The sequence below is a fragment of the Vicia villosa genome, unplaced genomic scaffold (assembly GCF_029867415.1).
Source record: "Vicia villosa cultivar HV-30 ecotype Madison, WI unplaced genomic scaffold, Vvil1.0 ctg.000634F_1_1, whole genome shotgun sequence".
Classification (NCBI taxonomy): Eukaryota; Viridiplantae; Streptophyta; class Magnoliopsida; order Fabales; family Fabaceae; genus Vicia; species Vicia villosa.
The window spans coordinates 523,612-548,225 of NW_026705285.1; the positions used below are offsets into that span (position 1 = coordinate 523,612).

The 24,614-nt window shown below is 40.4% G+C and overlaps 1 long non-coding RNA gene across 1 annotated transcript; it reads left to right on the forward strand.

Annotated features, from left to right (window-relative positions):
• The first annotated feature begins 19,271 nt into the window (after positions 1–19,271).
• On the forward strand, positions 19,272–20,963 carry LOC131630009 (uncharacterized). Its single transcript, XR_009292183.1, has 2 exons — positions 19,272–19,381; positions 20,680–20,963. It is a non-coding gene; the product is annotated as an uncharacterized LOC131630009 (long non-coding RNA).
• Positions 20,964–24,614: the final 3,651 nt, after the last annotated feature.

Below are 24,614 nucleotides of genomic sequence, written 5' to 3' on the forward strand. Positions count from 1 at the left end.
TCTTCTTAATGTTCTTGTTGGCCGCTTCAACAGCGCCATTCATCTTCGGACGATACGGAGAAGAATTATGATGCTTGATCTTGAAGGACTCACAAAGCTCTTTCAGCATCTTGTTATTGAGATTCGATCCATTATCAGTAATGATCTTCTCGGGAATCCCATAACGACAGATTATGTTGTGCTTGATAAAACGGGTAATTACTTGGTTTGTGACATTCGCATAAGATGCGGCTTCAAACCACTTGGTGAAGTAATCGATGGCAACCAAAATGAAGCGATGTCCATTAGAAGCAGTAGGCTTAATCTCTCCAATCATATCAATGCTCCACATTGCAAAAGGCCACGGAGAAGTCAAGATATTCAAAGGGACAGGCGGCACGTGCACTTTATCAGCATAGATCTGGCACTTGTGACAAATTCTGACATGGTTATGACAATCAGTTTCCATAGTGGACCAATAGTAACCAGCCCTCAAGATCTTCTTAGCCATCGTATGCCCACTAGAATGGGTACCAAAGTCACCTTCATGCATTTCCTCTATGATTTTCGAAGCTTCTTCCTTCACCACACATCGGAGCAACACACCATCATGATGCCTCTTGTACAATACCCCACCGTTAAGGTAGAACTTAGCTGCGAACCTTCTCAGAAACTTCTTATCAGTCACCGACGCTTCGGGAGGATACTCTTGAGTTTCGAGGAACTTTTTGATATCATGGTACCAGGGATTACCATCCAATTCAACATCGGCCTCAAAGCAAAACGCTGGCTCATCCAACCTGTTGATGGTGATGTTAGGCGCTTCATTGGCTCATTTCACTTTGAACATGGAAGCCAAAGTAGCGAGAGCATCAGCAAGATTGTTCTCTTCTCTAGAAATATGCTCAAATGTGATCTCATCAAAGTATGGAATAAGTCTCATCACATGCTCTTTGTACGGAATCAGATTCTGATGGCGAGTTTCCCAATCTCCATTAATCTGGCTAATGACAAGATTGGAATCCCCATAAACTTCCAAGTACTTGATTCGTAAGTCGATCGCAGCCTCGATACCATAGATGCAGGCTTCATACTCATCCATATTATTAGTGCAATCAAAATAGATTCTGGCTGTAAACGGAATATGAAAGCCTGATGGAGAAGTAATTACAGCTCCAACACCATTCCCAAGTGCATTAGAGGCCCCATCGAACACGAGCGTCCATCGCGATCCTGGTTCGGGTCCTTCTTCTGGTCCGGGAATGTTGCAATCTCTGATTTACAAAACATCCTCATCGGGGAATTCAAACTTCATCGGTTCATAATCTTCGATAGGCTGATGCGCAAGATAATCCGCCAACACACTACCTTTGATGGCTTTCTGGGTAGTATACCAGATATCATATTCAGTCAATATCATTTGCCACCTAGCTACTCTTCCGGAAAGAGCGGGCTTCTCAAAGACATACTTGATAGGATCCATCTTGGAAATCAATAAGGTGGTGTGAACCAACATATACTGCCTCAGTCGGCGAGCCGCCCACACCAAAGCACAACAAGTTTTCTCGAGCAGTGAGTATCGGGATTCACAGTCGGTAAACTTTTTGCTAAGGTAGTATATTGCATGCTCTTTTCGGCTAGACTCGTCATGTTGACCCAGCACACATCCCATTGAATTTTCAAGAACTGTGAGGTACATAATCAAAGGCCTTCCTGGCACCGGAGGCATTAGTATCGGAGGTTCCTGTAGATACTCTTTCACTTTTTCGAATGCTTTTTGACAATCATTATTCCACTTGGCCGTCTGATCTTTTCTTAGCAATTTGAATATTGGTTCACAAGTGGTCGTAAGATGGGAGATGAATCTAGCAATGTAGTTCAACCTCCCTAGGAAACCACGAACCTCTTTTTCTGTTCTCGGCTCAGGCATCTCTTGTATAGCTTTTATTTTGGCAGGATCAACCTCAATACGTTTTCCACTAACGACAAAGCCAAACAACTTTCCGGATCGCACTCCAAAAGTGCATTTGTTTGGATTCAACCTCAGTCTGAATTCCCGAAGCCTTTCAAACAACTTCTGCAAGTGAACCAAGTGCTCTTCTTCAGTGTGAGACTTTGCAATCATGTCGTCGACATACACTTCAATCTCTTTGTGAATCATGTCGTGAAAAAGAGTCACCATGGCACGCTGATACGTTGCCCCTGCGTTTTTTAACCCAAAAGGCATGACTTTATAACAGAAAGTTCCCCACGGTGTGATAAACGTTGTTTTCTCCATGTCTTCTGGTGCCATCTTGATCTGATTGTACCCAGAGAAGGCATCCATGAAGGAAAACACCTTAAAAGGAGCAGTATTATCCACCAACACATCAATATGGGGTAGAGGAAAATCATCCTTCGGACTCGCCCTATTGAGATCCATGTAGTCCACACACATCCTGACCTTTTCGTCCTTCTTAGGTACAGGAACGATATTCGCGACCCACGGCGGGTGATTCACAACTTGCAGAAAACCAGCATCAAACTGTTTCTCAACCTCTTTCTTAATCTTCTCATACATATTTGGGCGAGTTCTTCGAAGCTTCTTCTTGACAGGAGGACTATCTTCCTTGAGAGGTAGACGGTGTACCACAATATCTGTATCAAGACCCGACATATCCTCGTAGGACCAAGCACAGATATTTGCATACTCTTTCAACATAGCAATAAGCCTCTGCTTCACACCATTCTCAAGCGCAGCCCCTATCTTGACTTCTCGGACTTGCTCTTTAGTGCCAACATTTACCATCTCGATTACCTCCTGATGCGGATGAATCGCTTTCTTTTCCTGTTTCAATAATCTGGCCAATTCATCGGGAAGATCACAATCTTCATAAGCTTCCTCCTCGGCTTGGTAGATCGGATTGTCAAAATCATAACAAGCAATAGCGGAACTGTTACCAATGGAATCCGTGGTGGTGGAACATCTGCATGATTGATGTTTTTATTTTAGTTTTATTTTTATTAAGCTATGTGCAAGTGTGTGCAAAAACATTGCCATTTAAAGGAAAAAGTTAAAAAGAAAGACAAAGAGCAAAACATTTGAATGCAAAATCGTCCTTTTATTTCATGATTAACTTTGAAAACGCGAACTGCATGGCCCTACAAATGATTCACTACGCCTTGGGCAGAGCGTAGGAATTATGTCATGATAAGAAAAGTAAAAACAAGGAATTTACTCCTGAGCTTGTGTAACTTGAATGACATCTTCGACCGTCCAGTTGTTGATCTTCTCTCCAGGAATACTTGGACGAATCCAGCTATCAAAATCACAGTTACTATCCACCTCTTCACCATTGACAATGGCATTAACCTGACCATCCTGAATGACACCTCCGCTCACAAACTTGATCGGGCTAAGGATATTAGGCTTTGGTGATGCAATCTGCCTTCCAGGATTGAAACCCAGACCATTCTTGTTGAATTTGGGACGCACATCAATTACTTTCCCCCAGCCTTCTGTCTTTCCAGTCTCAACGACAACCTGAGCATCTTTCAAGGAAGACATGACCGTTTCTGGCTTCGTTATCTCATAAAGAGGAATTCTCACAGCATTCACAGCCTCAAACGCTTGGAACGGCGTCTCATGTATTTCTCCATCTATCTCCACATATCGGAAAGAGGACAAGTGACTCACGATATAATCTTCCTCACCACAAACCGTCACCACTTTACCGTCAACCGGATAATTCAACTTCTGATGAAGAGTGGATGTCACAGTGCCAGCCTTGTGAATCCAGGGTCGTCCCAACAGACAACAGTAAGCGGGTTGAATATCCATCACATAAAAGGTTGTGGTAAAGATCTGAGGACCCACTTGGATTGGTAGATCTACCTCTCCGAACACAGACCTCCTTGAACCGTCAAAGGCACGCACCACCAACTCACTAGGCCCTAACTCAACGCCAGCATAGTCAATTCTCATGAGGGCCGATTTGGGAAGCACGTTCAAGGAAGAACCAGTATCAACCAGAACACAGGATAAAGTCGTCCCCTTACATTCGATCGAAATATGCAAAGCCTTGTTATGGTTTCTCCCTTCTGGAGGAAGATCACGATCGGTGAACCCCAAGCCATTTCCAGCAGAAATATTGTTGGCCACCGCCTCTAATTGATTCACGGATATTTCATGCGGCACGTAAGCACCATTCAGAATTCTCAAGAGAGCATCTCTATGACCCTCCGAACACATCAACAATTGCAATATGGAAATCTTTGATTGGGTTTGACCCAACTGCTCAACAACTTTGTAATCGGATTTCCTGATGATTCTCAACAATTCTTCCACATCCTTGGAAGATACAGCATTATCAGGTGCCCCATTCTGAGTCGGAGAATTCTGTCGGAAAGTAAAGGACTCACAACACGAGGGTTGGAAACTCACGACTCGAGGGTCGGAAAGCAAAGGAATTTGATGTCCATATAACAAGACTCTGGTTGAGGGACACCAATAACCAACGGTTGCAACCTCTGTAAGAGATTTGAAAATCGCACCGAAATGCAAAGAAATGCCACTAAAGATTGGACTTTCAGCTTCTGACTGCTCAGGATGACGACCTTGACGGTTCTCGAGTTCATAACTTGTTTAGCTCACACCTGAACTTAATTTGATCACCTCCTGATGAGGAAATAATACCAATGCATAATGCTTTTCCCGAGCCTGTAAGGACTTTGAAGAAATTTGTCTTGTAAGGACCTTTTGATATTTGTTCATATCAAACTGACTTGCCCCAATATCAAGAATTTTGGCACCATGCCCCTGCCTGACTTGTATTAGAAGTAGCTTTTACTATGCTTGGGTGAATGCCCCTGATTGCTTAGCACTTTGAGAGATTCTTCGAATCTTGACCTGATTGTCTCAGATTGATTGAAAACTTACTCGATAGAGTAATCAAACGCTTTTGTGCCCCTGAGGGTGATTAGACTTTGAAATATTGCTGCCTCTGCTCAACGGAGATCGGAAGACAACCTGTCCTTCGGGAGGATAAAACTTTTCATCTGAAGTTCATGATGGAAGCTTTCCTGATGTTAAGCACTTGTTCATATGCAAAGAATGTTTATTATGAGAAATATAATTCTAATGCAAAAAGTATGTTCGTCCTGAAGTTCAAAGAAACTTTATGAAAGGATGTCGTAACATCGAGTTTTTTTGAAAGAAAGATGGTTTGATACCAACTCAAGCATTTAGCGGATCTCCTAGGAGTCAGCTTATCGTATTCTCGTGTATAGTCTGCTTTTGAATTAACCCTGCTTCAATTAGGACTTTTCAGGGTTATAACATGGCCAGGTTCAAGGGTTTTTTAGAAAAAAAAGATTTTTAGGCTCAAATTATTTGGTGCCCACCCTCTTCATGATGTTCTCCAATCCTAAGTTCAGTTAACTCCAAACGAGCATTCATCTCTCAAGAGGAATTTTTGACGATTGAGGAATCAATGAGGCGTTCGGACATGGCAGTCACTTTACCTTTCGTTTTTGGTGTCTGATCACACGACTTTTTCTTTTGATGAGGATCTTTTGTTTCGCGATCCTTGTTTTTCGCTTTTGCTTTGCTTTTTCTTTTGTTTCCCTAATTTTTGCCTGGACAAATTCTTTTGAATTTTGATTTGGATGTCCAGCGGGATGCCCTAACTTTTGCCTAAGTCACATGCTTTCAACTTGTTGACTTAGCGGGCTTTTTCTTTTTTTTTCTTCATTCTTTTTTCCTTTTTTTTTGAACAAGTCGTGTGATCCTTAATCTCAGATTTGTGTGAAGTGATTGTGACTGCCTAAGTCCTTGATTGATGAAGAATTACCATTGTGGTATCGTCATATTTTGACCTCCTGATGTGAGGGATAAACCATAGCGGTTTTGATGTTGGTCTCGACCTCCGGATGTGAGGGATAAATTTGATGTCTCGACCTCCTGAGGTGAGGGATAATCGTTGTGGATTTGACTTTCCTCAATCTTTCGAAGGATAACCATTTTTATGTCCTTGGATGCGTACTCTTGATGAGTTTCGAATGCTCGATCAGGTTAACTGAATACTACCCGCCCCTGGGTTGAATGTGAGGGTTTTTTATTTTGAGAAAAGAAACTCCTACTTTGAAGTCTCAGAGGGGTTAACGAGGGTTTCACTCCCTTATATCTCCAGTGTTTGGGAATTTGAAACAATGCCTGTACATCATCAACAGGGTTCTACTCAAAAGCATACCATTTGAGGTTCTTGGTATTATGTTCATCATTCTCCCTACGGAGTTATCATACTTTGTTAACAAGAGTTGAGTATCACAAAAAGCATAGAAAAACATATAAGAGCAAAAGCGAATGGATATTTTCAAGACAAACATATCCAATGCATTATTATTATAGTTCAAAAACAAACAAGTTTTACATACGAACAGTATTGCAAAAAAAACAAGAAAGCTTAAACATGAACATGCAAGATGATTTAGGAATTGCCAACATTGAGGAGATCCTCTCCGTATGGACTTATTGCTTCAGAAGATCCGCTAATTCGGAGGAAAACTTCAATTCTTGACTTCAGGTGCGAATGTGATAGCCTTTGAATCAATCAGGTCTTGAACCTTGTCTTTGAATGTCTGACAGCCTTCAATCGGATAACCAAGCGCCCCTGAGTGGAAGGCATGTCAAGCATCAGCATATGTTCCTGCAGAACTTTTCAGATTACTTCCTGGAAGAAGATTTCGGCAAAGTCATACAAAAGTTGCAAGTGTCCAGCTTTTAGGGATTTGAGCCTTGCAAGTGGTGCACAAACTCAAGATACAAGGCGTCTTGCTTATCCCTCGGTCGGGAGCCCCAAATATAGCGACTGAATTTTGGGAATGCTTTAGGGATTTGAGCTGCCAATGATGCGAACTCAAGAACACGGAGTCTTGCTTATCCCTCGGTCGGGAGCCCTAAATATAGCTTCTGAAACAGAAAACACCATCATAAATGGAGGAAACTTGTATTACTATCAATGAACAACAATAACCTCTGCCGCTTGGCTCTCAAAGTCATTACTTGGAACACACAATAATTGTTATGAAGGAAACCTCTGGCAGTATCAATTGCAAGTGATTCTCATGAGTTACCCATTGAGGAAGAACAAACATTCTACTTGCAGCAGATGAAATGAGATTGACCAGTAGAAACCATCATGAATAAACTCAAACATCTCTGTATCGAGCAAGTCCTGGACTCTTTGTACCTCAACACCTTGTGAGGCTTGACATTATGATCAGGTGCCCCAGAATGGAAAACACCGAGTATTGTCATCGAAATCATGAGAGTTATCTGTGGTGAGAAAGACCCAATGCACCAATCTTAATCAAACTGAAATTCCAACAAGCAGTGAAGCAACTTGACATAAGGGCATGGGGATCTCGTCAGCTTGTTTCTCATATTCTTTCTTGTCTCTGTTGACAAGCAAAGGCTGTTGAAAAGGAAACTCCATGAGGAGGAGGTGACTTGGAATATGAAACAGAACCTTGAGAATGAGAGGTGCCTTTGCAAAACACTTTTGATTACTGCCTGGCAGAAGATTCTAGTGAAGTCACAAAGAATTTGTAAGTGTTTTAGGGATTAGAGCAATGCAAATGGTGCAAGCTCAAGACAGAATGGTCTTGCTTATCCCTCGTGCGGGAGTCCCAAGCAATTTCAAAGACTTGCAGATCCTAACATCACGACCAGGTGCCCCAGAATAGAACTCACACCTAGTGTCATTGTCATCAAGCAAAGAATCTGTAGACATCAATGCAGTACGGAGCTTAACTAGTTGCAAAAAAAAGCAAGCATGGGAGCCACTGATCATAAGACACGTCTTCATAGATAACCTCAACTGAGCTTTCTTCTCGGTAAAATCCCCAAAAAGTTGTTCCATGACTAATCTTTGAACACACAATAAGAACAAATCAAGTCTCTGAATTTGGAGATAGTACCAAGTCTGAATAAGAAATCCTCGATCCTGAACACCTATTATGCATGAAATGTATGAGATGCAGGATATGCGTGCAATGCCATGTTCATTCGATTTCCAAGGAATCCTCGTGTTATGATTTTTTAGAAAGCAAGAGATGGAAAAGCTCAACACGAGGCTTAAAGATATGATTCCTTGGAAATGAAAGGAACATGTATGCTAGTTATTTTTTGTACATCATTTTTTGGACAGTAAACATGCAATGATGCAAGGTGGTGGGAACCACAATACTGGATATATCTGTGCCGAGAAATCACACGGCACAAGTTCAAAGGTTCAGCTCCAAATGATAAACCACACGGAACACGGAATGTCAATCCACGGAACCAAAACCCATAGAACATAGATTACCACTTGAACAAGAACCATAGTACCCCATGAACAGGAACCAATAGTACACTCGAGCAAGAACAGCGGTAACCCACGAACGAGAACAGCGGTAACCCACGAACGAGGATAACGGTAACCCACGAACGAGAACAGCGGTAACCCACGAACGAGAATAGCGGTAACCCACGAACAAGAACAGCGGTAACCCACGAACGAGGACAGCGGTTACCAACAAAGTACCTGTTATATGATCATTGATTCCCGCCCCACTCACGGGTAAAATCTAGGCCAAGGTAAGGTCATTAAACGCAGTATACGGTCCGCCCGAAGGTAAGCATCATCACACCGCGGATGCGGGTGACGATAATACCTCCGTTTGAAACCACTACTCTGCTCGTGGTCACATAATCCATCCCGAGACGTACACCCCGAGACAAACCATGCTCCCACTCTATCCTAGGGTTCCTATGGTTCACATATAGCCTGGGTATTGGGCCTTTTACCTCTTGAAACACCCACCCAATAGAGAGAGATCCAGCCAATCCAGAATATGATGCAGAAAAGTAAAAGCGCACATAGAATGCAATGCAAACAGGTAAATATGCAAAGCAATAAAACACCCAAAGATAAACACACAAGCGCTAGGATCGACTCGCTAAGTCCGGACCCGCAATAGGTCAACGTCCCCAGCAGAGTCGCCAGCTGTCACTACCGCGAAAATTAACAGAGTCGCCACTAACATATTTATCCTGAAAAAGAAGGGAATGCCAGCAAACCACAAAACAAAACAACGGTCTCATGACCAGAGAAAAGGGTAAGGGAGTCAATTATGCGAGGAGAAGGTGTCAGCACCCCTCGCGCCCATCGTACTCGATGGTATCCACGCTCGTGTCTAAAACTATAGGTGTGTAAGCAAACTGCGCTAATCTGGACTAGTATGCATGCAAAATGTAGGGAAAAGAAAGATTTATACTCGCACGGGCCTTACCCCGCTGCCTACGTATCCTTTTTGAGGAATCAGAGGTACCGTAGCTCGGCTAACTAATTTCTGTTTGTTTTTGTGTTTTTTAGGTGAACGAGTTACATTCACACTCCGCTGCTCGACCTTTGGAGACTTACGCTTGGGAATGGAGTGGAAATAACAAGCTATTAAGAAAAGAAAATCAAAGAGTGTGGTTTGTGTTTTAAAGAATGCATGAGGAAGACCTAAGCTAAGGGGGAAAGCTCGCTACCTAATGTTATCATACAAAGGGTACCAGTCTAAACTAAACTAATCAACCTACGGGGAGAAGCGAAAGTAAACAAATAGCACACAAACGAGCTCCGCTCGTAAAGCAAACAAACCATCGGCACTGGCCAAATGGTAGAAAGGCGTTCCCGCCATAACCAAGGGGAGCAGCTCAACCAAAGTCAACTAAGCATCAGACCTCGTGAAAATGATCGGGCCATAGACAAGAGGAGCGAATTCCTCTCAGCAACCAAGCCGTCACGGATCCAAAAGGAAAACGGTGCGTGCATACACAGAGCATCAACGCCGAGCGAAGAAAGATATAAGAAAGCCGGGGGTCCGACTACATGAACCCTTTTCCTGACATACTCGATAAGAAGATCTTGTGCAGGTTCAGAAGCGAGCGACGCGTAGCGTGCGCATACCAAACGGACTCGATGAGACTAGGCGGGGGTTGATTGCTAACCCTTTCCGCATGCCTTCCAAGAGGACTTAACGAAGTGCCATATAGGACTTATTACACCGTGACTCCCTGCCGCAAAGCACAAATGTAAACACACCAACAAAAACAGAGTCTCTTTTGAGGGCTTGGCCAGATGCATGTCTAAGTCCTACTTCTCATGTTAGAGGATGATGCGAGAAAGTGATAAAGTACGAAAAGAAATAAAATGAAACGAGATCAATACCAAACGGATTATGATCCGTAAACTGTAGCGAAGAAAGAAAGGAAACTAAGGATCCCACGAGCGAGCTAACAAAGAAAAAGCAAATAGTCAGCACATCGATTAGCCATGAAAGCACACAAAGGTCGACATGCGCGTCGAGCATAATCACAATACACCTGCAAGAGGAACAAGCAATCCAAACAAGCAGGCAAAAGTAATAGAAACGTGTCTCCAGGATGAGAACACGCCACGAGTGAATGAGATTGTGTCCCGCAAGTAAAGCAGAACACTCAAGTGATTGTAGCGGGGAAAATCTGATATCGAAGCCATAGGATTGACTCGAATCAATATTTTGTTTGAAATCGCCACCGCGCTTTATTGTTTCCAAAGGGAAAGGGAAAAGAACGAATAAAACCCGAAGTTTGTTTTTAAAACAAGAAAGAGAACTCAGGTTCGGGTGTTGATTATATGAGGGGAAGGTTTTAAGCACCCCTCATATCTGTGGTACTCCATGAAGGATAGAAAAACACTTAGAAAGGGGGGGTTTGAATAAGTGTAGCTTTAAAAACTTGACAGATAAAAATAAATTGCACAGTTATTTTTATCCTGGTTCGTTGTTAACTAAACTACTCCAGTCCACCCCCGCAGAGATGATTTACCTCAACTGAGGATTTAATCCACTAATCGCACGGATTACAATGGTTTTCCACTTAGTCAGCAACTAAGTCTTCCAGAGTCTACTGATCACACACTGATCACTCCAGGAACAACTGCTTAGATACCCTCTAAGACTTTTCTAGAGTCTACTGATCCACACGATCACTCTAGTTACAACCTGCTTAGATAACCTCTAAGACTTCCTAGAGTATTCTGATCCACACGATCACTCTAGTTCCTTACAACTTAATGTAATCAATTCTAAGAGTATTACAAATGCTTCTTAAAAGCGATAATCACAAACTGTGATATTTCTCTTAACGTTTAAGCTTAATCTCACTAATATATTACAACAGCAATGTAGTGAGCTTTGATGAAGATGAAGATTCTGAGTTTTGATTTGAACAGAGTTTCAGCAAGTTAATTTGAATTGTTTTGTTCAGGATCGTTAACCTTGCTTCTCATCAGAACTTCATATTTATAGGCGTTGGAGAAGATGACCGTTGAGTGCATTTAATGCTTTGCGTGTTCCGTACAGCATCGCATTTAATGTTATACGCTTTTGTCAACTACCTCGAGCCTTGTTCACGCTGTGTCTACTGACGTAGCCTAGAATAGCTTTTAACGTTCCTTTTGTCAGTCAGCGTAGCTTGCCACTTGTACTTCCTTCTGATCTGATGTTTGTGAATACAACGTTTGAATATCATCAGAGTCAAACAGCTTGGTGCATAGCATCTTCTGATCTTCTGACCTTGAAGTGCTTCTGAGCGTGATACCATCAGAACTTCAGTGCTTCTGTTCTCTTGTTCTTCTGATGCTTTCATAGACCCATGTTCTGATTCTGCTTCGACCATCTTCTGATGTCTTGCCAGACCATGTTCTGATGTTGCATGCTGAACCCTTGAGACAAAGCTTCTGAGCGCTGAATTATGCGTACTCTTTATATATTTCCTGAAAAGGAAATTGCAATGGATTAGAGTACCATATTATCTTAAGCAAAATTCATATTATTGTTATCATCAAAACTAAGATAATTGATCAGAACAAATCTTGTTCTAACACTCCACAGGAACCTTTTTGAAAATCTGTGTCGTGTGTGCTAAAAAACGGTTTGTTTTATTTTTAAAATAAGCTCGGCAAAGCGTTAAGCTTCGGGCCTACATACCTCCTCGGTGCAATGGAGAAGTCAGAGCTAATGTAGTTCCGCTTAAAAGGGAAAAGCGTTTTAAAACGAATAAACACTTTGTTGTCGTTAGAGAGAAATACTCAGCCATTGATCTTGAGCATGAGAACAAACAAGTTCTTTGCATCGCAAATGAAAGAAGGGCGCCAACTCGGATAAAATCAACGAGTATGCCACTAGCTCTCTCACGCGGAAGAGATCTCGTTATTATCAATCAATTTCAAAATCGTGGGGTATAACCACTCGTTTCGACAATTAACGGTGTCTAAACTTTTGAAGAAAAGCCACTAAGGGCGAAAGATATTTTTAAGAAAAAAGTTTTGAAAAGGTTTGCAAACATAAGAATGTTTTGGAAAAAGAGAGAAGATTTTGAAAATTTAAGAATGGGAGGAGATGAAGAGGCTATCCTATTGCGTAAAATAAAAGCTAAGGAAAGAAACGGTCTGACCGAAATAAGAAGCCAACACTTGACATTAAGAGTCAATGTAGATTTCCCATCCTTTGGAATTATCAATACCAACACATTTAACACTTAGGGATCCAGATGAACTTATTATCTTAGCACCACTTTTGCATTAAGCACATTAAGATTCTGACGAAAATCGGGCAGAGTAACGGCTGTTTTCGGGTAAAATCCTTATATCAATGCCTTGGAATTAACCATCAAGGGCTTTCAAGGAAGTACCTGCACACATAAACATACAACAAAACAATGCCAGACAGACAGAACAATCACAGGGTAGTAATAGAATGAGTCCAGAGGTACTAGGTCCATAAGTCCGAATCTCCAAAATGCTAGGGATAGTAACCGATAGTCCAAAGAGAGCCTTATGTATTTTTTTAGATTTTCGATTGTTTATTAGTGTTTTAGCCAAAAAAGGTAAAGTATGGTCCAAGTGGACAAAAGAAAAATAACGGAAGCATAAACATATGTCCAAGTGGACAAAGAAAAAAACGGCGGAAAGTAAATATGATGAAATGATAAAATAAAGCGATAAAGCTAGAAATATAAAGAGCGGTATAGTAAAGGTGCGGAAATTAAAGTTAGTTGTTAAATGTTAAAGATAACCATCTTGAAACTTGTCAAGTATGTTATCAAAGTTAGTAGGAGATCGATGGTGAGTGAATGATGTACTCGGATTTAAATTCAATGGGGTTTATCAGAAGCTTTGATAAAATCATAGCGACTACACGATAAAAACCTCCACAAGTCTTAAATCAACCGCATACAATTCTCTTCCATATTTGATCTTTTTTATTCGGGACACGAAATATTGCGCTATGTTAAGCAGATCGCCAAGTGATTTATGTAGAAATCACCCTACAACGAGGCCGGTCAAAACTTTATGTGCTAATGCATGCGAGAAGAACGATATATAGATCGTTTTCCGAAAGCAATACTGCACGAAAAGAAAAAACGGTGAGTGATCTAGTCTTTACCAAGAATCCATAAGAATTCTCAAGGTATTAAGACTTTCATCGATCAAAATAAAGAGAAGTAAAAGATGGAACCACATTAAAGGCTCCTTTCATCCATAATTTCAATCACTTAATATTGCGGATTTGGATTCTCATCCTATCGACGCCCTAAGTCCATTGAAATTAGAGAGAAATTAGGCCTCTAACTTGTGATTCAAAGAAAATATCAAAAGAATGGAGTAGAAGATGAGTTAGAACCAAAAACAAGTCAAAAACTACAAAAATCAACATTCTGCCCAGTGTAAATCGATTTGCACAGAGTGTAAATCGATTTGCATAACTCTGTTTTCAAAATCTGCGCAGTTTTCAGTTGTGTAAATCGATTTGCACAAGATGTAAATCGATTTGCACAACACAGTTTTCAAAAAAACAGCAAATAAAGAGAAGAAAACTTGTTTAAACATAAAACCAAACACCTTGTGATCTTGGATCAATTTGTGCACGAAAATGTATCAAGTAAGCAAGCAAATCTCATCAATATAGCACCAAAGGTGCATCAAGCATAAACAACAATGGATCACATCTTGAATTATGGATTGGATCTAGAATTTTACCAAATCTTTCACAAACTTTGAATCTTCTTCAAGAACACACAACCACAAGCCTTGATCTCTCACAATTGATGAAGAAAAGTAGTGTTTATGTTGAGGTTTAGCTCCAAATTAGTGAGGTTCAAGATGTGACTCACTAATTTGTGTGGAAGAAAAAGAGCTTTGAGTGATGGGTTTGGAAGAGGTGAGGAGAGAATTTGCAATAAGTTTCTTGGCTATTAAAGCTTGGAAAATGAGGAGGGGAATGCCTCAATTTATAGCACTTAGGCTTGGGAAATTTTGTGGCTTGGAGTTAGGATTGGAAAATAGAATTAGGCTTGGAAAAGTGATTTGGAGCCAAAAATGAAATCCAATGGTCTTGATGCAATCACATGAGGGTACATGATTAGATGATGTAGGAAATCAAATGTAAGAACCAAGTCATGCTTCCCATGCTTGCAAATGATGTCAACACTTCAAAAAGCTGAAATTTGCCTTCATTTTTCCAAATTCGTGCTGGTGCAATCGATTTGCACATTATGCAAATCTATTTACATGGCTGAAAAAGGCAAAATCTGGGGCAAAAACAGTTATGCAAATCGATTGCTGTCTTATGCAAATCGATTTGCACTGATGGCAGAAGCAAATCTGGTGCAGAAACAGTTGTGTAAATCGATTTACACCTTATGCAAATCGATTTGCACAGTGAAAATGTTGAAAAATGCTCCTTTGATGGGTATTTTGACTTGGTACCTACAAAACACAAACATACAAGAGCACAAGGCAATATTTTTTTGGTAGTTTGGTTAGTAAAGGAATATATACAAACTAAAACATGGGTGCTCGATGATTCCTTTGCAGATGAATTGAGCACAGCATTGCAAGTAGAGATCTAGGTTAAAAACTTCTTGATTGATGATTGGTATGCAAATGATGTGTGATCTTAGGGTCAAAAATTGGGGTATGACAGATGCCCCTATTTAAGTTTCTTCGATTCGGAGATACGATGATTGGAAATCTTCGTTTTTGACAAAAATCGAAGAGACTTAAATATATAAAACACAATTTTTGATCCTAAGATGCAATGCAATGTTGATGAATACATGTGATGATAATAAAGCATGACAACACTGGGGAGTAACAAGTTATCCACTGGGGAAAACAAATGTCTTGCTATAACTCCGCTGGGGAAGGCCAGACTTTGTTGGAGAGACGGAACTTTGGTGGAGAAAGAAACTTCTCTGGGGAAGACACTTCGCGTCAGAGAGGTTATAGCATCCTCTTTCACTGGGGATGAGAAAAGGGGATCATCCTCTTTCACTGGGGATGAGAAAGTATGCATCAGAATGCCAATCTTCTGTTAACAGAAATCACACCATCGTACCACTGATAATATGAAGAGATGCACCGCCGTACTACTGACGATAACACATACCAACGTTCCACTGAAGGCATGAAGAGATATATACCACCGTACCACTGATGATATAGAAAGAGATGATTCATCGACGTACCACTGACGATGAGAGAGATGTACCTCCGTACCACTGACGATAACACATACCAACGTCCTACTGAAGGCATGAAGAAATATACCACCGTACCACTGATGATATGAAGAGATCTACCACCGTACCACTGATGATATGAAAAGAGATAATTCATCGACGTACCACTGACGATGACGCATACCAACGTCCCACTGAAGGTATTAAAGAGATATACATCGACGTACCACTGACGATGAAGATAACAAAATACACCAACGTTCCACTGAAGGTGAACTACCAACGTCCCACTGGAGGTAGAAAGAGATGTATCGCCGTACCACTAACGATAACACATACCGACGTTCCACTGAAGGTATTGGAGAGAAATACATCGACGTACCACTGACGATGAAGATAACAAAATACACCAACGTCCCACTGAAGGTGAACTACCAACGTCCCACTGGAGGTAGAAAGAGATATATACCACCGTACCACTGATGATATAGAAGAAATGATTCATCGACGTACCACTGACGATGAAAGAGATGGTGTACGAAGATGACATAATCAAGCATGTCCCAAGCTGAACACCAGAGCAGAAACTGTTATCAATCTTTTGATGGCTTCAGAATATATGCTACCCAACACTAGGGAACATTGAAGCTAGGAGAACACAATGGTTGATTTCTACACCATATTTGTGCCAAGCCAAAGGTGCATTGAGCGGAATACATTCTTCTGCATATGAATACATCAACATATCCATTCCTTGTAATGCACTCATGAATCAAAGTAAAAATTCTTTTATAATTTTCAAAAGGATTTTGTTGAAATCAATTTTCTCTTTGTTTCAAAAATTACTATCAACAATAAATGACATTTTGAGAGATATGAAAGAAATAAGATTGCCAAATAAAAGGTAAAGGCTCAAACTTTTTTAATAGAATGGTAGCCTGCAAAAGGCAAGACCCCATGGATTATTACAAAGTTTGGAAAGTGGTAATTTTGTGGAAAAGGTACATTGAAATGTAATGACCCCATCCTCTCTCTCAACTGGGAATTCCTGAGCAAAGGTTTCCGTTGAAAAGTGTCGAACTTCTTCATGATAAACAGATCAAGTCTTGTCTGATGTAGTTACTTGCCATGAATCCCTAACTTTTGCCTGGACCGCCCTTTCGGGTTTTCAGTCCACCGGGTATTTTATTCTGTTTATGTCTCTAATTTTTGCCTGGACCGCCCTTTCGGGTTTTCAATCCACCGAGACGCTCTTTTTTGCCTAAGTCGCCCTTTCGGGTTTTCAACTTAGCGAGCTGTTCTTTTATTGTTTTTAGGCGAAGTATTTCTTGACTACATCAGCATTCACGGGACGTGGGAGCTCTTCTCCATCCATAGTTGCAAGAATTAATGCACCGCCAGAGAAGGCTTTCTTAACAACATATGGTCCTTCAAAATTAGGAGTCCACTTGCCCCTTGAATCGGAGGTAAAAGACAAAATCCTTTTGAGCACGAGGTCGCCTTCTCTGAATACACGAGGTCGAACCTTCTTATCAAAAGCTTTTTTCATTCTTTTCTGGTACAACTGACCATGGCATAAAGCCGTCATTCTCTTTTCTTCTATCAAATTCAATTGATCAAACCTGCTCTGACACCATTCAGCCTCAGATATCTTGGTTTCCATTAAAATTCTCAATGATGGAATCTCAACCTCAACGGGGAGCACTGCTTCCATACCATAAACCAAAGAAAAGGGAGTTGCCCCTGTTGAAGTACGAACAGATGTACGGTACCCATGCAAAGCAAATGGGAGCATCTCATGCCAGTCCTTGTACGTAACAACCATCTTTTGTACAATCTTCTTAATATTCTTATTTGCTGCTTCAACAGCTCCATTCATCTTTGGCCTATAAGGCGAAGAGTTGTGATGTTCAATTTTGAAACTTTCACACAGTTCTCTCATCATGCTGTTGTTCAGATTCGAGCCATTATCAGTAATGATCTTGCTCGGTACACCATATCTGTAGATGATGTTGTTCTTGATAAATCTGACCACAACTTGCTTTGTCACATTAGCATATGAAGCAGCTTCTACCCACTTGGTGAAGTAATCGATTGCTACCAGGATGAATCGATGTCCATTCGAAGCCTTGGGTTCAATCATGCCAATCATATCAATACCCCACATAGAGAAAGGCCATGGAGAAGAAATAACATTGAGAAATGTCGGAGGCACATGAATTTTGTCAGCATACACTTGACATTTGTGACACTTCTTTACAAATTTGTAGCAATCAGATTCCATTGTCAACCAATAGTAACCTGCTCTAAGCATCTTTTTAGCCATCAAATGTCCATTGGCATGGGTACCAAAAGAACCTTCATGAATTTCATGCATCAACATGTCTGCTTCGTGTCTATCCACGCATCTGAGCAAAACCATGTCATAATTCCTTTTATACAAAACATCAGCATTGATGAAGAAACTGCCAGCCAATCTCCTCAAAGTTTTCTTATCTTTATTTGATGCCCCAAGTGGGTACTCTTGAGTCTGAAGGAAGTGCTTAATATCGAAATACCAAGGCTTCTCATTTGTTGCTTCCTCTACTGCAAATACATGAGCAGGTCTATCAAGACGCCTGATTGTAATTTGAGGTTCCTCATTATGGAAATTCACCTTGTACATGGAAGACAATGTGGCTAATGCATCAGCCATCTGATTCTCATCTCGAGGGATGTGGTGGAATTCAACTTTGTTGAAGAATGTCAATAACCTTCTGGCGTAATCTTTGTAAGGAATTAAACCAGGATGACGAGTTTCCCATTCTCCTTTAAGCTGATTAATCACAAGCGCAGAATCTCCATAAACATCAAGAATCTTAATTCTCAGATTAATGGCCTCTTCAAGTCCCATGATGCAAGCTTCATACTCAGCAATATTATTTGTACAGTCAAAACATATCCTTGCAGTGAAAGGAACATGTGATCCATGTGGAGTGATGATAATGGCGCCAATTCCATGGCCATGAACATTAGAAGCTCCATCAAAAATTAAACCCCACTTGGATTCAGGATCTGGCCCTTCTTCTGGCAATGGTTCATCCCAATCTTGAGATCTCAAATACATTATATCTTCATCTGGGAAGTCCATTCTGATAGATTGATGATCATCAATTGGTTGGTGAGTGAGATACTCTACCAACACACTTCCTTTCACAGCTTTCTGAGCTCGATATTCAATATCATATTCTGATAACAACATTTGCCAGCCAGCGATCCTTCCAGTTAATGCAGGTTTCTCAAATACATACTTGATTGGATCCATTTTGGAAATCAATAGGGTGGTGTGGTTCAACATATACTGTCTCAGTCGACGAGTAGCCCACGCCAAAGCACAGCAAGTTTTCTCAAGCAGCGAGTATCTTGTTTCGCACTCGGTAAACTTTTTGCTAAGGTAGTATATTGCATACTCTTTTCGACCAGACTCGTCATGCTGACCCAACACGCATTGTAACACCCCATATTTTCTAATTTTAATTTAATTGGAAATTAAATTATTTATTAGAATTATTTTGGTATTTGGTTGAATTATTGTAGGATTATGGATTTAAGGGCCATTGGGCCGGATGGTGAGGTTAGTAGTATGAGGGTGCTAAGTGAGTAAGCCCATTACTAACCATTTTATGTTTTCATAAAATAAGGGAAATATGGAAAAAAAAGAGTCAGTACGTGAAAAATGAAAAGTTGGAGAGAAAAGGAAGAACACGTGAAAGAACAAGGGAAGAGAAGAGGAGCAAGGAGGAGGAAAACCCCAAAGCTCAAGGAGAATCAAGAAACTAATTCCAGGTAAGGGGTGATTACTCTAATTATATGGTATTATAATTTTGATGATGATAGGATTGAAATAAGGGATTAGAATCTCTATTTGGGATGTTAGGTTTTGTGAAATTCCAACACTGACATGTATGATTTGATGAATTGACTGCAATTGATGATGTAGTGATGTTACATGGTGTTGTGGTATGTTGTTTGTGCATTAGAATCATGTATTTGGAGTATTTTGATGTTATTGATGATCAATTTCGAAATGGTATGAGTTGGTATGTGTTTGGGATGCATAAAAGTCTTAAAAATCACTTTTTTCAGCTACTGGGTTCGTAGGAACCGGTTCCCATGTGGGAGGAACCGGGTTCCAGTGTTTGTAAACGTTAAAAATGGCATTTTTGGGTCCAGGAACCGGTTCCCATGTGGGACGAACCGGGTTCCAGTACAAAATTCCAGCAACACATTTTGAGAACTGTTCTAACTTTAAAAGCCTCTAATTTTCAAACCGTAAGTCCGTTTTAGACGCCGTTTTGGACGTTGTTTCTTAAATTAAATACTCTATGATATAAAGTAAAGAAAACAACAATAACTTGATTTTATTTTGAAAATCTTGATTTATTTCGTTTATGACGTGTTTTGTACATTGTGTGCATGATTTGGTTAATGTGACAATGTGGTGATGTTGTAATGATATAACTGTGATTGATGTTATATGTGGTGTGAATTGTATATGATGAATAGGTGATATGGACGTAAGGTCCGAGTTTTGTATCGTGTTTATATTATTTATTGGGTGATGTTTTACATGTATGCGTGTGATATAATTGTATGAATGCTAAAACTATGCATGCTTATCGGTGATGAATTGGTGATGATAATGAGACGATGTGATACATCGGATTGGTGATGTTGTAAGCATGTTATATGTTGCATTCATTCGCATACATTTTTGGTGATGGATCCCGGTGATGAAATGGATCAAAATGGTGGGCATAATTCCCATTGTGTGGAATTTGTGCTGGTTAAACTGTATCTCGGTGATGAAAAAGATCAGTTGGATGGGTGTATCCCATGTATGGTACCACATGCATAAGAGTCTGCATGGTCTTTGTATAAATTGTGACATGTCAGGATGAAATCCGGTGTTATGATTGTGTTGTGTTATTGTTGCATACTATTGACTTGTGCTTGTGATTGGTATGAATTGATTAATCTGAATATGCTAAGTAGGGTGGATAATTGCTTATGAATTCTATATCGGACGATTTATAATGCTATTTAATTATGATGTAGTCTCACCCTTACTTTAATGATTTCAGATTGAAGTAGCGGCCTAAGCGATCGGTGAGGATGACTCGTAGAGTTTATCCAGTTATGTTGGGTCGTGTCGGTCATGCTCTGATCTTGTAACACTGGGGGACGATAGTCTTAGAGTTTACTAGTGATACACTATTTTGCCATTATTGTATAATGTACCGTTGATTTTATCGGAAATGTTTTATAACATTGTTGAATGAGTTTCCGCTGTGCTGAACATGTATTTTGATATTTTGGATTATTCTTAATAAAGCATGACAAACGACTTGGAGTTTTGTTTATTTTATTAATTGTAACATCCTTGTTGTATAATTACTCTGATTTTTATTATATTTCCGCTGGGGTTTAGAAAGGTGTTACAATAGTGGTATCAGAGCAGGTCGGTCCGTCCGGCCAATTGTTGAGTCTGTTGAGTTGCACGACAGTTGAATACTGTCGGCGTATTAGCCCTTGGTACGCGACATGTGAGTGGATCACTGTCGGTACTTGTTTGTTTTGTTGCAGGGGTTGGTTTGAGCGAAGTGGGGGAGAAGCTTTGTGATCAGTGGTTTTCACACATATTTTTATCGTTGTTTTTAAGTATGTTTAAGTTTTGCTATTGAGTGTTTTATGTCTTTATTCGTCATTTTATGCTTTGGTTGTATGTTTTAATGTTTTCAGGTTCATATGGAGAAACCGGAGTAAATCAGTGCGAAACTCGGAAGTTTTGAGGAAGTTCAGAAAACATGCTACAGGAGGCCTGACACGGGTGGCCGTGTTGCCCAACACGGGCCGTGTCAGGAAGAGAGTTGGGAGCAAAGTTTGAGAGAGAGGAAAAACAGTGAAGCAACACGGGTGCCCGTGTTGCACAACACGGCCCGTGTTGCACATCCTGGGACCAAAGTTGAAAAATAAATATTACAGGGGACCAACACGGGTGCCCGTGTTGCACAACACGGCCCGTGTTGGGTGATGACGCTGATTTCAGTGATTTTTATTATTTAGTTCAGTGGTTGGCCTGCAGGGGTGTTTTTGGAATTTCCAACCAACTTAAGTGAGTCTGCACTATTTAGGAGGGTTTCCAAGATGAATTAGGGATCTTTTGGCCACACGAAGAATTGGAGGATTGAGAGAAGAAGCCTATGCAATTGGAGAAGAACGGAGAACCCTCATGAGCGGAAGCCATTGAAGATCAAAGTTCATCATCTCTATTGTAATGTCTTTATTTGATATCTTTGTAATTTCTTTGGATGATATGAGTAGCTAAACCCCCCAATGCTAGGGGGGTGTCCCTGATTAACATTTGTGATGATTTTGAATTCCGAATTTCAATAACATGTTTCTCTTTTACATTCAATTTAATGGTATAAGGTTTTTAATGCTTTCCTCGTCGGACCAACTGGATTGATTTATGACTGACAATTAGGATTGACCTCCATTGTTAGGGTTTTTATACCATTATATTATAGTAGATATCACCTAGGACTAGGGATACCCTATAGTAACCGGATTGTTCTTGATTATAATAATATTTGATTTGATCACTAATTTCGAAGGACTTTGGGATTAGGATTTCAATGTTCAAAAGTTTGCCCACTAAGGACTTAGGAGCAAATACCCTTAAGAACCGGTAATTGATAAGTTGAACTTTGTTAATGAAATAAGGGTTCAGAATTGTTACATGTTAATGCACACACCTACCCTGGCATGTTACTCATATTTGGCCAATTAAACCTTTTTAAGTTTATTTGCAATTTAATTTGTAATCACAAAAACCAAAACCCCAAGGCTTTTTGTTTAATTGAAGTGCGACTAACTCTATAATCTCACGCAGTCCTTGAGATCGATATTCGGGGAATTTTCCCTTTATTACTACAGAGGCAAAATAGTACACTTGCTATTTTACCGATCAAGTTTTTGGCGCCGTTGCCGGGGACTGCCGAAAATTGTAGAGTTTTAGTTTTATTTCAATTAGAATTTTGTTGCTCTGCGACTAAAATTTTATTTTCAAAAAAAAAATATATAAAAAAATAAAAAAAAAAATTTTATATTATTTTTTTTCTCATTCTAATAATTGTCTAATCTGTTTATGCGAGGCAAGGCCTCAGCAGAATTTCTTTTTGACGCAGAAATTGAAAGGACTTTTCACGCCAGGCGCAGACAAGCTCATCAAGCTAAACTGGAATCCGAAGAAGAAGTTGTGACAATTCATTCAGGTTCTGAAAGTGAAGAAGAAGTCATGGGCGAGGTACCACCACCGGAGAGACTCCTCGGAGACTATGGAGTTGCAAATACACCGGGGGGAAGACAAACAATTATCAACCAACCGGTGAATGTCCCTAATTTTCAATTGCACCCAAGCACCATCACTCAGCTCGAAAGAAAGCCTTTCACCGGAAAGGTTAATGAAGATGCAAACAAGCACTTACAGAGGTTTCTGACCATGAGTACAACTTTAAAAATCGAAGGTCATACAGAAGAGGCCAAGAAGCTGAGAATGTTTCCCTTCACCTTGGCAGAAGAAGCAGAAGAGTGGTTTTATTCCCTTCCAGCGGGCAGCATTACATCATGGGAAGAGATGGAAAAAGCTTTCTTAAATGAGTATTTTCCCGCTTCGGTATTTATAAGGAAGAGGTATGACATTCTAAATTTCAAGCAGCAGGAGGGTGAGCCCTTAGGAGATGCCTACAAAAGATTCAAAAGAATTCTAGTGGCATGTCCCACTCACAACATGGACAAGACTGAACAGATGCAAGTATTTGTCAATGGGCTCAGAATCAAAACAAAGCAGTTAATTGATACAGCAGCTGGAGGCTCGACAAATTTCACAACAGCCTCAGGAATCATCAAAATCATTGAAGCAATAGCTGCAAATGAGCATTTGGAATTATATGACAGGTGTGCTAGCAAACCGGAAGGAATCATTGATCTCAAGCTGGAGACTTCTAAAACTCGGGTTGAAGATGCGATAGCCGCAGAAGTTGAAAAGAAATTGAAGGCTATGAATATAGGTAAACAACAGGTAGCCCAAGTTCAACAAGCTCAACCTGTCAGCTGTGAAATCTGTAATGGCCCACACCAAACGGTGTACTGTTTCGCTACTCCCAAGCAGATTGAAGAAATCAAATTCCTAAGGCAAAACAACCCGTATTCTAACACCTATAATCCAGGGTGGAAGAATCATCCAAATTTTGCTTGGAAAGATCAACAACAACAAGGTACACAGAAGGCAGAGTGGGAAGTGGCAATTGAAAGATTAGCTGGGCAGTGTTCTCAGTTCCAAGAAGAAACAAGAAACAACCACAGAAACACTTCGGCCTCAATTAAAAATCTGGAAGTTCAAGTGGGGCAGATAGCACAACATCTCACTCTACAGGCACAAGGTACCCTTCCGAGCTCAACTGTGAAAAATCCGAAAGACCAAGAGAAGATTAATGCTGTTACTACAAGAAGTAGGAGAGTAGCAGAATCTGAAAAAGAAAAAGAGAAAGAGGAAATAGATGACCCCATGATAATAGAGGTGGATCTGGAAATAAGAGAGAATCCAAAAGAGCCAGAAGTGGTGGTACCACCGGTCAAACCAATTGAAGAAAAAAATAAGAAAGACGTTGAACCGGTGATAAAACTACCTTTCCCCTCCAGAGTGACAAAGAAGGTTTCAAGAGAGAAAGACTTTGAAAAGTTTACAAAATTGTTCAAAAAGTTAGAGGTAAATCTACCATTCTTTGAAGCACTTGAACACATGCCCTTGTATAAAAAATTTATGAAGGAGGTGTTGGCGAAAAAGAGATCACTAGGAGGAGAGCCAAAAATTGCAACCGAGAAGTGTGGTATAGTCTCGACAGCAAGAAAGATCCCAATAAAGAGGAAAGACCCTGGGGCGGTGGCGATACCATGCACTATCAAGAATATAGCATTTAAAAAGGTACTCCTCGATTCTGGGTCTAGTGTGAGTTTA